The sequence below is a fragment of the Chenopodium quinoa genome, unplaced genomic scaffold (genome assembly GCF_001683475.1).
Source record: "Chenopodium quinoa cultivar QQ74 unplaced genomic scaffold, ASM168347v1, whole genome shotgun sequence".
Taxonomy (NCBI): domain Eukaryota; kingdom Viridiplantae; phylum Streptophyta; class Magnoliopsida; order Caryophyllales; family Amaranthaceae; genus Chenopodium; species Chenopodium quinoa.
In genome coordinates, this window is record NW_018744616.1 from 4,444,159 (window position 1) to 4,455,104 (window position 10,946).

Sequence of the window (10,946 nt, forward strand, 5' to 3'; positions counted from 1 at the left end):
CAACCGTCAGCCGATTATCAAACCTGGAAGGTTTAGTTTGATAAAGAAAATGATGAGTTCAATGCCCAATTCCTTAGGGAAGCTCAGGAGGCGGCTGAGAGGAAGGCGATTGCCAAAGATGCCCCGGAGGTATCCATCTCGTTAGGTGACTCGTCTTCTGGGGACGAGGAGGATGATCAGGGGGTGGACGAGGAGACAAAAGAGCATGCGCCGGAGGATAGGGCGGATGCCAATGTTGAGAAGCTCCCCTAATCTTTAAGCTTAAGTTCTTTTTCTGCGGCCGAATGGCCAAGTATTATGCTTTTCCGGCCTGCGCGCCGAGTAATCTATTGTTTTACCGATCGAGGGGTCGGGTGATTTAACAATTTCTGGCTATGACAGCTAACAATCGGAGTCGTCTATTTTGACGGCTGTTTTATTTATTTAAGCAGCATCCGGTCGTTTCCCGGTTTTATTCATATTGGCGTTTTTGCTTTAAAAATTTTCAAAGCTTTCAATTTTTATGCATAGAATTTTTGGCTAAGTATTTTAACCTGTATAGTATGCGAATATTCTTGCCCCTAGCCGGATGTCGTTTGGTTACAGTTGCATGGATTACTTGACTTAAAAAATTTTATACTTTAAAGAGTATGAATGGTTTTTGAGTTAATCAATCACTATGGTGATTGCCCCAAACCAAGCGACAGACGGCCATATAGAGCAAATAGTTTCTTAAATGCATCCGGCCAAAGGTCTGCAGTAATATAGAAAAGATGCTAAGTCTTTTAACTTAGCATATTCGTTGAAAACGGATTGGTCCGCCTGCCTTTCCCCATAGCAAGGACAGGCGGTAAAGTAGCTTCTAATCATGAAACAGTAGTCGTCTTCTGCCTGTACTAGAACAGTCGGAAAACTCAATGCTTTTTAAATTTCAAGTTAGATTAAATTTAACGACTGCGAACACTTCCTTATTGCATTCGGTAAGGATACTTGTTGTATTTGTAGAGCAATGTGCCACCTAAATGGGAGATGTTTCTCCTCGATGAATTTGCCCGGATAGATGTCGCCGGTTTTCTGACTCATGTTAGAGCAGACAGTCGTACTCACGTTGTTGCAGACAGTAGTTTTAATAATGTTCATCCGATCATTGGCCTCATTTAACGAATAAATAGTCACTAAGTCATTAACTTAGCTTAAAATAAAGAATAATTAGCTGCTAAGTGATAAACTTGGCTTAAGGATAGGTTTTAGGTCGACTATTTTGGTGCAGTCGGGTCCTTTCTTGGGTGTCTGCTGTTGGGGTAGACGGTCTCTTAATCATATTAAGTTTTAAAGTGTGCTTAGCCGTCTGCATATTGTGCAGGCTGTAGCTCGTAAAATCTCGACGTTGTCCGTCTGCACATTGTGCAGGCAGTGTTCGAACTTCATTATAAGTTAAAAATTAGTCCGTCTGCACGTTGTGCAGGCGGTACTATAGAGGGTAAGTTGGATCCGTCGGCACATAGTGAAGGCGGCGTTCTTCATTGCTGTGAGCATGGTCCTTCTGCACTTCGTGCAGTTGGTACTCAAAATAAAGAAAACATAGACAAGTATGAAATGAAGGCAAATTTTCATTAACAAGTCAAAAACTTTACAAAATTTAAGAAGTAATACTTCTTTAGGTTATCTACATTCCAGGTTCTGGGTAGCCTCCTGCCGTCTGGTGTTTCCAGGTGGTAGGTGCCGCCTCTTACTTCTTCATAGATTCGTTACGGGCCTTCCCAATTTGGGGTTAACTTCCCTTGTTCATTCGCCCTACCGACTGCCTCCATTTTTCGTAACACAAAGTCCCCAACTTTTAAAGGGCGCTTGTGTACTCTTTTGTTGTACGCTCGAGTCATTCTCAGGAGGTAGATCTCATGGAATAAGGCGGCATTGCCCCTGCGTTCTAGGAGTGAGTCTAATGCAAGGTGCATGGCCTCCCACTTTGCATCATCATCATATAGCATAATCCAAAGAGTCGGCTCATAGCGTTCAATGGGCAAGGCAGCTTCTGCCCCATACACCATGAGAAATGGGGTTTCTCTAGTTTCCCCTTTTGCTATTTTTCTGATGGCCCATAGGACGTGTGGTAGTTCATACGCCCACAGGCCGCCAGCTCTTTTAATTTTCTTCTTTATGCCATCTGAGATTAATTTGTTGAAGGCTTCGACTTGGGTGTTTGCTTGGGGTTGGCCGGCTGATGCGAAACAATTGGAGATCCCTTGATCTCCCAGCTAAGTCTTTAGTTGAGGGGTTTCAAACTGAGGACCATTGTCAAAAACCATAGACATAGGCACCCCAAAACGGGTGATGATATTCTTCCAAATGAAGGAAATGACGTCCTTTGTCTTGATGTTTTTGATAGCCTCCGCCTCATCCCATTTGGTAAAGTAGTCCACAGCCACTAAGATGTAACTCCTGCCGCCTGGAGTAGCCGTATATGGGCCCAAAATGTCCATGCCCCATTTAGCAAACGACATAGGACTGGGGATTGTTGTCAGGTCGGTGGCCGGACGATGGATTGGCTTGCCAAATTTTTGACACTTGTCGCATTTTTTAACCATCTCCATAGCATCCGCCTCAAGGGTAGGCTAAACGTAATGCCGCCTGGCCCTGACAGCTAAGGATCTGCCGCCTACATGAGAGGCACAGTATCCAGCATGCAATTTTTCAAGAGTTTTTTGCCCCTTTTCTGGGGTCACACACTTCAAAAGAGGCTTCAGAAATCCTGCTTTGAAGAGCTCTCCTTGCCTTATCTCAAATCTTGCAGCCCGTTTCTTCAGCACGACCGCTTCATGAGGTGAATCTGGGAGGGTGTCGTCTGTTAAATATGCTCGGATGTTATCCATCCAGGTAGAGATTCAATCAAGTACTCCAATGGGGTCTTCATCACATATAATTCTTTTTTCCATGACTTCCCAGAAGACTGATCAAGGCGTTTCACAGGAGGCGGATGACGCCAGTTTGGACAGAGCATCCGCCTAATTGTCTGCTGATCTGGGCACTTGACTTAAATTGAAGTCCTTTACCGCCTGAAAGTATTTGATCATAACCAGATGGGTGGCTTCATAGACACCATTGTACTGGCTAACGACCAATTGCGAGTCAGAGCAAGCGTCTATTCTCGTTGCCCCTGCTGCCTTGCACATCCGGATGCCGGCTAGCAGGGCTTCATACTAGGCCTCATTGTTTGAGGCTTGGAACTTGAACCGTAGTGCATATTCACATTTTTCCTCCTCAGGAGACTGACAAATTACGCCCGCACCTTAGTCGTTCATCGTGGAGCTCCCGTCCACATACACTTTCCAAACCTGATTGATATTGTCCGGCTTAGCCGGCCTTATCATTTCAACAATAAAGTCAATGAATGCTTGCCCCTTTATTGCATTCCTTGGTTCGAAAGTGATTTTCAGTCCCTGCAACTCAATAACCCATTTGAGCATTCAGCCAGAAGACTCCAGGGTTGTCATTGGCCGCTTGATTGGTTGGTCAGTATAGTCCGTGACCGGATGTGCCAAGAAGTAAGGTTTCAACTTCTTGACAGCCATGTAAAGGGCGAGACCAAAATTTTCAACCATGAGATACCGAAGTTCGGCATTTCTAAGAACGTGGCTAATGAAGTAGACCGGGAGCTTGATGTCGTCTCTTTTAGCTAAGAGAACAGCACTGAGGGCATGATCTGAAACAGCCAGATACATATAGAGTACGGGCAAGGGGCTGACCAACCTTGGCAAAGAGTGCAGATGCGTTTTCAGCTTTTGGAAGGCCGCCTTAGCATCATCCCCCCATTTAAATCTAGTCTTCTTCCTGATCGCCTGGAAGAAGTAGAGGCACTTGTCGCCTGACCGACTGAGAAATCTTCCCACAACTGCCAAATAATCGGTTAATGTTTTGACTTCCTTCACAATACGGGGCGACTGCATGTCGATTACCGCATGAATTTTTTTCAGGGTTGGCCTCTATCCCCCTTTGGTCAATCAAGAATCCGAGAAACTTCCCACACTCAACACCAAAGACACACTTTTTAGGATTAAGCATGACCTTGTGCCGCCTGAGTGTGGCGAATGTTTTTCGGAGGTCTGCAAGGTGATCCGCCTGTTGTTTTGATTTGACTATCATATCATCAATGTACGTCTCTACATTCCTCCTAATTTGATTAATGAAGACTGTATTAATCATGCGTTGGAAAGTAGCAGGCGCATTCTTCAAACCAAACGACACCACATTATAACTAATTAACCCCTGTTTAGTGACAAATGTCGTCTTCTCTTGATCTTTTTTCCACAGGGGAATCTGATGAAAGCCTGAATAGGCGTCCATGAAGCTAATCAGGGCATGTCCGGTTGTTGAGTCAACCAGACTGTCGATCTTTGGAAGTGGATATCTATCCTTCGGACATGCTCTGTTTAAGTCAGTGTAATCCACACACATGCGCTAGGTACCATTCGGCTTCTTTACGAGCACAACATTTGCAACCCATTCAGGGAAGTTACATGGCCGAATGAACCGAGCGTCTAACAGCTTTTAACTTCGGCGGCTGCCGCCTGACTTCTTTCCTCGCCATGGTTTCTTTTCTTTTGCCGAATGGCCTTCTTTTTAGGATTCACAGCAAGTTTGTGGACAGCAAGATTCGGGCTGATGCCTGTCATCTCTTCCACTTCAAAGGCAAAGATGTATTTGAATTCTTTCAGCAGTTGGTGCAAGCTTGCGCCCAACTTAGCAAAAGAAGCACTCCCCACCTTAACAATTCGCTCTGGGCGACTGTCGTCCAGAGGAATATCAATGTGTTCACCAACCGGCTGGGGACAGAGGTCGTCTAACCGCTCCCCAGTCAGTGATTGCTATTGCTTTTCTTTTTTGACCACCACCAGCGAATTATGTTTTCTTTTCTTGGCGGCTGGTGGGGTCGGATGGTCTTCCTTGATATCATCAAGGTCTATTGGCTCTTTTCCCTGACCGGCTGCAGCTGCCGCAGGCTTGACGTTCAAGAGGTAGCATTCTCGAGTCGTCTTCTGGTCCCCGTTCAGGGAGCCAACAGTCTCATCATCCTTCTCATACTTGACAAGCATGAGAGCAGGAATGATGAATGCCTTGCACTCGTTAAGAGTGGGTCGGCCAAGGATAAGATTATAGGCGGTTGGCTCTTCGAACACCAGGAACAAGATGGTCATGTGCCGACCGCTACCTTTTTGCCCCAGCTGGATGGGAAAATCAATGCGTTCGACTGGGTGCACAACTCCTCCCCCAAAACCCTTAAGGAGATGGGAGACATCCATCATACTATCCAGCCTGTATTTAAGGTTGGATAGATATTTGCGGCTGATGATGTTGGATCACCACCGGCGAATCCGCCTGCTATCGTATAAATCGGTTTCTCATCCGTTTCAGAGGTGATAAAAGATTAAGGAGTCTTTTTGCTCGACTTCCCAGGATTCGATTTTGAAGCCACTTTGGACTTCACATAGGATTTCAGCGCTTCTTTGTTGGCCAGACGGTCAAGTGTCCTCTTGAGGCTGAAGCAGTCGTTTGTGTCATGGCCGACATCGTCATGGTAGTGACAATGCTTGTTCTTGTTCCGATTTTCAGCGGAACCTTTCATAGGAGTCGGTTTCTCTAGAGTCAATCGATACTTAATCTCCATGAGGATGGAGTAGCTGTCCTTGTGTAACTCATACCTTGGGACGTACGGCTGATCGGAGTTATCAACCGCCTAGATCTGTTTTTTCTTTTGCTCTCTTCTGGCTTTAGAGACGGCTGAGCAGGTCGACTCTCCTTCTATCGGTCAGACTTCTAAGAGTCCGACTATTTATTAGAGGAGCAGAGCTCGGTCGCCTGTAGACCTGGCAATCCTAACCCAGACCCGATGACCTAACCCGAATGACTCGACCCATGACCCGAAATCGACCCAAAACCTAAATCAACCCAACCTGACCCATACCCGACCCGAAGTGGAACTGACCTGACCTTGACCCAAAACCCGAAATGACCCAACCCGAAACGACCCGACCTGAAGTTAACCCGAGACCCGAAACGACCCGACCCAAAGTTGACCCGACCCGAAAATGACCCGACCTTTAACTTCGTTTAGTAAATAATTATATAAGTTATAAAAAGTTTATATTAGGAAATTATACATTAAAATAGACCCAATTAACAACATCTTACATGACTACATTGACTTTCATATAATAGCTAAAAAAGATGGTCAAAGTGAGATGTGTGAATAGTGCAAATGTCAAATTGTTAAGAGTAATTTGGGACGGAGGGAATATAGGAATAATTCAAAGAAATTATTACAAAAATGAAAATGATAATAACTAATAAGAGTACGTATTAAAACTAAGATCAATAAGAGAGTGAGGTATAACTCAATTAATTAGAGCATCCCTCTTAGTTTCAAGAGATCTTTAAAGTGATTCTCAATCTAAACATTAAAAAAAAAAAGGTTAATAAAAGTCCAAACAATTACTATAATCCATGAAAAAAATAGCCTTAATAAATATAGTGAGTTTTTCGTCAAAAAATAAATAAATAAATAAATATATATATACAGAGTTGAATTTAACCCAATGAATCACCTGAATATGACTTGACTAGAAGTTTACCCGAAAATTGGACCAGAAAATTAACCCGACCCGACCCAAAAATTGACCCGATCCAAACTAACCCGACCAAAACTTGACCCGACCCGAACTCGACCGGAAGTGTTGACCCGATACCCGACCCGACCTATATATAAGTCAACCCGAAATCAACCCAAAATGACCCAACTCGACCCGAACTTGACCCGATAACCTTTTAACCCGACCCAAAATGACCCGACCAATACCCGACCCGAATGACCCATTTGCCAGGTCTAGTTGCCTGTATATAAGCGTCCGCCTCCATCAGGGCTCCTTGGAGGGTGATGATTTTCTTGCGGACGAGTTCGAACTTGAAAGTCGACCCGTCCTTCAGACCTTTGAAAAATTCTGTAAAAGCCACTTCGTCAGACAGTCCTTGGATTTGGATTCTCACCAGATTGAACCGCCTGACGTATGATCGCAGCCCCTCTCTATCTCCCTGCTGCACATGGCCTAGATCAAGGCTCGTTTTCTTTGCAGGGATGTTCATAGAGAAGTTAGAAGCAAACAAGAACGCAAGCTTCTAGAAGCTGTTTATGCAGCTAGCCGGCAGATTGCCGAACCACTGCTGGGCTATGCCCTTCAGTGTAGCTAGGATGCATCGACATCAGGCGGCATCATCCAACACTTGTAAGTACATGAGGTCGGTGTATGCCAAGAGGTGGTCTTCTAGGTTGGAGGTACCATCATAGGTTCCAACCATGACATTTTTCACCTTGGCCGGCAGTTCAGCCTCACCTATTTCCCTGGAGAATGCAGAGGGTTATTCCCCAAGGTTTTGTAGCCGAAGCTGCCAGTCTAAAGGCTGGTAGTTGTATGCCGCCTGTCCTCCGAAGAAGGCAAGCTGGATGTAGGGCAAAGCAGGCGGTCTATATAATGGTTGTGCCATATACTGCGCTGAGTTGATTACATGAGGCCCCGATTGTACGAGGGGGTCGCTTGAAGGATTCCCCGGTACTGAAGGAGTCCCCGGTACTAAAGGAGAGTTCCTCACCGAGGTATTCTAAAATCTATCGTGATAAGTCGACGTAGAAGTCGACTCCGACATCTGCTGATTCCTTAGTTGGTTGATGTACTAACGAGTATCAAGAAATGATTTTTTGCTACCATCTGGCTGTACATGCCGAATGACCTTTCTTATCACCGTTTTAGGGAAACGGAGTCTAGATAGATCAAACTAGGGTCGAGCCTTCTCCTTTGGAGCAGGATGAGGAGTCGGCTGTCAGTCCTAGACTGACTTCTGCATTCCAGATTTAGCAGGCTTGGTGGCCACTGTTCCTTTCTAGGAGCATTCGTCCGTTTTTTGATTAGTCCCTTAATTTCACCCTTGAGGATACTCATGAACTTCATGCGCTCATCAAGAGTGACTAGGGATGATCCTGCCGCTTAGGAGGCATTAGTCGGCTGCCCCGAGGGCTTACTTGAGGGTACAGGGGGCCTGTTAGGACCCGCCTGGTTAGCATTGCGCTCTTGCTTGTCTTTGTGACGAAGTCGCTTAGAGATGAGTGACCCGCCTTGGGCCACATAGGTTTCGACGTCTCCATCGTCACCTGAGTCATGGTCCGTCTGGACCTCTATTTCTTCCAGAGGCCAAGTGGTATCTGGAGGCGGCAAAGTTTGTTCTTGAGAAGCCATCTTTGAGGTACTTTCCCCACAGACGGCGCCAAATGTTTTGGGGTTTTTTGTGTCCCTCGAGAGAGTTACTGTTCTAGACTGGATTTAGCAAGGACGCCTGTACCTACAAAGCAAACGGAGCATCGAATGGTCGGTGGTCCGCCTTCGAAGATTAAGTTAGTACGGTATTCGGAATAAAATGTGCGGAAATTAAGTTATTTGCTCGGATTCCAAGCTTAGGTGCTGTCTGTTTCTTGAGAACGACATCTCAGTAATAATTGCAATAATTAACGTAACGTGTCCCCATAAATGAGGGGAATGTCCCTATTTATAGGGACCTTGGGAAGTGTGTCCTCCCTAGGGTTTGATGACATAGGGATTAGGGCACGCCGTTTTGCGGCGCCCTCAAAGTTTGGGCCTTGAAGGCCGCCTTTTCAGAAGGGATATCTGAGTGACACGTGTCACGCATCTGCCTCCTAGGGAGACACGTGTTGCTCTCTCATTGGTCCACTTGGTAGGGTATAAAATACCCAAAACATAGTATATACCATCTACTATAATTTATATTATAAAATCCTCATATTAGTCCCCCACTAACCCACTCTATTTCCCAATTTCAGTAAGCTTAGCTAGTTCAAGGACGCAAGGCCATACAAAGACTATCACAAAATGATGTAACTTGGTGGGCTAGTTGTACGAAATTTCATGTGTACCTCTTCGTCCATCCAAATGTGGGCCGATGAAGTTTGAGGTAATTCCATCCCGATTTTCTCTCAAAAAGGTTGTAAATTTGAGCGATGTAAGTGGGAGAAATTTTATAGTGCAAGATCTATTCGACGATCGTAATTTATATGAAGGAATTCTCAGTGTCGGTCCTGTGATATGGGCCCTATGCAAAACATTGGATAAGGGGCCCTTATTAAAAAATACTCGTAGTTAAAAATATGGAGTATATTTCCATTATCTTTTTTAATTTGCATATAATTGATCCAACATTTTTGTTTTAATCAATCGATCAATAATTTTTCATTTGCATGTAATTGATCCAACATTAATATTATATTGTTAAATTAATTTACATATAGGTCATGTTTATTATCTATAAATTCTTCTCACTTATTCATTTTCAAATAAGATTTTTTTTAGGAAAATTTTGTCAGAAAAAACCTTTTAAAACACTCTTTTTGTTGGAAAAATCCTTTTAAATTTTATTGGAAATCTAAAACCTAATTCCAAATTTTTTTTGTTGAAGACAAGCAAAAACTCTAATTACCCTAAATATCCTCTAATTTTCCTTAATTAGCCTTTTAAGTCTCAATATTTAAAAATTATACTAATTAAAAAAAATAAAACACCCAAACCCCCATCACACCACCAACCAGCCACCCCCTCTGGCCCTCCCCTTAGCAGTCGCGGCGGCTAGAACCCCCCACCCCACGCCGGTGCCGATCGATGCCGCCTCTACCCCCCGCTGTCACCCTCCCCCCTTAACTACCACTCCTAATATGCCTCTCCTTTGGGCATGAACTCATCCCCGAAACCCCCTTTTCAAAAAATCCCCTAATTCTCAATCATTCCTCCCAAAAAAAAATCAGAATAAGATTCTTAAGAGAGGCGAAGAATTAAAGGCCAGATTATTGTTTGCATGATGGAAAAAAAATCTTGATTTAGGGTTAAATTCTTAAAGATGTGCTCCACCAATCGATTAGGTTAGGATCTGGATGTTGTTTAGAACTAAACTTCGTCTGTGGCCTTGGTGGCGTCTTGCGTCAGATTTAGGGGTTTTTGTGGCGGTGAATTTGAGGAGAGAGAGTTTGGTTTTGGGGAGTTGTATTGGGTGGGGCATCAGAGAGAGGATGGGAGTTGCCGGCGAGGATGGGGGAAGCTGTTGAGCGTCGCCGACAGGGTGCCGCCAAGGGTGGCTAGGTTGGGGGTAAGGGGCTTGCTAGATCAATTTTATGTTTTTCTAATTAATATAACTTTTTAATAATTAATTGAGAGTTAAAAGGAAAATTAGGAAAAATTAGAGGATAATTAGGGTAATTGGAGTTTTTGGTTGTCTTCAACAAAATAATTTTAGAATTAGGTTTTAGATTGCCAAAAAAATTTTAAAAGGCTTTTTCCAACAAAAAGAGTGCTTTAAAAGGTTTTTTCTGACAAATTTTCCTTTTTTTAGGTGATATTATCTTATGTTAGCAAAAGGCAAAATCCATGATAAAAGAGGATAAAAATACATAATCTAATAGCCAATTAACATTTTACAAGTTTCAAACATGGTTTCTTTACAAAGCAACCTTAACATAATATCACCATCAAAACATTGTACTACGTAAATAAAAATCCCCTAATCAGTACAATATGATAATAGAGGAGTGAAATATTATTTGAAACCTTGAATTACTTAGCTTCCGTTTTTGGTGTTTATCAATAACTCAAAATTATGGAGTTAGTGCCTTAGTGGGACATGTGAGTTGTGAGACTTGTGACTATATCAAACTTGTTGAGAAAATATGATGTGAAATAATGAAAGCAGCCGTTCAAGTTCTAATTCTTTTTCGTCAAAAAAAGTTCTAATTCTTATATTGTACTCACTAGTAGTAGTTTTGATGGGAGTGCAATTGTGTTTATTGGTTTTATTTTTGTATTGGAATTTGATATCAGCTTTAAATCTTCTTGGAAACTAATACAAAACATTGAGAGCAAACCAGT